Below are 3,001 nucleotides of genomic sequence, written 5' to 3' on the forward strand. Positions count from 1 at the left end.
AAGCCGAACCGTCTCCTGAAGCCGCTATCGTCATGAAGTGCAATCGTTTGACATTTTTGTTTCGAACAGTAGTTTGATTGCTTGTGTTGCGAATGTCGGAGACAAAGGAGGCCGAATATCGACGAAAAGGTTCAAATGACTGTGATTTCTAACAAGACTGATCCCGACTTATCGACAACCTGATTGAAAAATAGGGTCAAACCACATTAAATTCCCGGTAGTGTTGCGGGTTCAGCTGTGGCTTCCAAAGTGATTAGAAGTAAAAGTGAATCAAACCCATACATGCGATAAATCAAATCGCGGTGATTAGGTGAAGGTGAAGAATTAGCAATAAAATAATCTCAGACCATAATTGGGACAACCGGTAGTGTCATGGAATCAGATCCGGGTATACCACCGGAAATTGCCAAATATAAAAATGAACCAAACCCATACATACGACACATCAGATCGCAGATTTTTCGATAATCTAATGAACGGTTAGCAAGAAAATAGCCTTAGATCACATTACAGACTAGCTGTTGTGTAGCAGAACCAACGTTCATGTGAAAAATTAAATCGTGGCTTTGTTTAATGGCCTGATAAACGTTAGGTATGAACAACAGTGACGAATAGGTCTAAGTTCTCATATATGAAAGAGAACAAAATATAGACAAATCTAAAGCGATCTCATCAAATCGTACCATTCCAGATTCCTAAGGTATAAATTTATAGCGGGATGGGTCAACATTGAATGGAAATATAAGAATTTGATCGCGTCAACAGAAGATGGCGGCTGTTTTACTGAATTTTGAGCTCTAAAACTATGTAAAATAAGTGTATTTGGTATGGGAAATATGTTCGGAATCCACCAGAGTATCCAAGATAGCGGTCCAAAATCCAAGATAATGGCCCAGTATTCAAGTTAGCGCCTATTTGAAAGGATTTTAAATTCTTGCATTATGTGCATATTTTGTATGGAAATATGTCCAGAATTCAAAATTTGTAATCAGAAAACCCAAGATGTGCGCTGTTTCACAAGGTCTGCAATATGACTATAGTTTGAATGGGGAAGAATGCCGGTCTTCGTCCAAAACTGGTAACCAGAAAACCATAAACGATATGCCAAAATTCAATGCGGTGACTATTTTATGTAATTTTAGGTGCAGAATCCAAAAATGAATACCAGAACATCCAAGATGGTGTCTCAATGTTCAAGATGGCACTTAGTTTAGTTGGGGTAGATATCCGGAGTCAAAAAATGATGACCGAAATTTTACGGCTTCATAACACTTGTTTGGTTTGAATTTTGGATCGTTGTCTTATATTTTCTGAATATTGGATGTTCTGCTAATATAAAATGTATCCATATTGAGTAGATTTGGCAAGCAGTTTCCATTTTGTATTTATGTCAATGTCATCAACACGTCGTTTGAGTTTTGTTGAAAGGATATTTTAAAGCACGAGATAGGCATCATCACCGCTAGGTGGATTAATTAGGGTTTTTTGTTATGATATTTGTTATTTTGCTGCTCATGACAGGCAAGTTTATAACATGATATGTTATTTCAACAACATAAAAAATACTGATTCCAATGTTTAGTTATTACGCCATACTGAGTGTAGAATTAGCAACTAGTTAAAATACACAAAAATAAAAACAAAAAAAAAAAAATGACGCCATACACCCGAACCCCCTCTATTAAGGTAACGAGTCGAGACTGCCTAAACAGATTTTTTACCTAAATAGATTCATTACCTAAATGGATTCAGTTCATTACCTAAATTATTATTATTACTTTATTATTTTCAGCCCTAGGCTGGTTCATCTCTTTATAACCTAAATGTATTTCAAGGTAGCAAAGAAGTTTGAGAAGGCAAGTGGTTTGCAGATGCAAAGGGGAGGGGGGGTAAAGGCTTTCATATGTAAAGGTGAGATGGTCAGAGGAATTTCAATGGAGTTTCTAGGGAGAAGTGGAGTCAGAAGCGTTTCCAGGCGTTTCAGGGCGTTTCAGGAGGTTTCAGAAGGCTTTTAGGGCGTTTAATGCGTTTCTAGCGTCCCAGGAGGTTCAGGAGAGTTCTAGGGGGCTTCAGAGGCTTGCAGGTGAATTTTTTGTAGGTTTCATAGGGGTTTCAGAGGCGTTTCAAAGCGTTTCAAGGCGTATTAAATCGTTTCAGGGCATTTCAGCAGGTTTCACAAGGATTTTAGGGGGCCACAGAGGCCTCAGGTGAATTTCACCAAGGTTGCGACCATTCATTTGCAAAGATTTACATTCATTTGCTATTATCTCAGTTCAGAAGCATGGTATTGAAAAACAATGTATGGATGAACTTAACCTTGTAGTTTTATCTGAAAGTTGCCCGAATAACATTGGGGTCGCAAACGTATACCAAAGTCGTGAGCGAGCTGTGAAGGCAACTCTCCACGCGGTGAATGCAAATTTCATTCACGCTGTGCAGAGTTGCCTTCACAGCTCGCTCACGACTTTGGTATGCGTGTGCGATCCCAATGTTATTCGGCAAACTTTCAGATAAAACTACAAGGTTAAATTCATCCATACATTGTTTTTCGATAGCATGCTTCTGAACTGAGATAATAGTAAATGAATGTAAATCTTTGCAAATGAATGGTCGCAACCTTGAATTTCACGGAGGTTTTATAGGGATTTTTCGAAGAAACTCACTTCCAGACAGGAGTGGACATCTGGTTATCTGGAGAGAAGTAGGTATTTCAGACGGCATCGTTTTTTACACTGATGGCTCCCTTCTATAAGATCGAACTGGTACTGGTGTCTACTCTTGTGAGCTAGGGCTAGATCAGTCTTACTCAATTGGAAGACACTGCATCGTTTTTCAGGCTGAAATTTTAGCTTTTTTGCGCGAAGTGTAATCTGCACTCCAGCAACACGTTATGAGCAAAGCAATATACTTCTGTTCAGATAGCCAGGCTGCTATTAGAGCACTTGCTTCGGCCAACTCTAGGTCAAAGATAGTTATCGCTTGTCGAACTCAAATCGAGGAG

The sequence above is a fragment of the Aedes albopictus genome, chromosome 2, assembly GCF_035046485.1.
Source record: "Aedes albopictus strain Foshan chromosome 2, AalbF5, whole genome shotgun sequence".
NCBI classification, from domain to species: domain Eukaryota; kingdom Metazoa; phylum Arthropoda; class Insecta; order Diptera; family Culicidae; genus Aedes; species Aedes albopictus.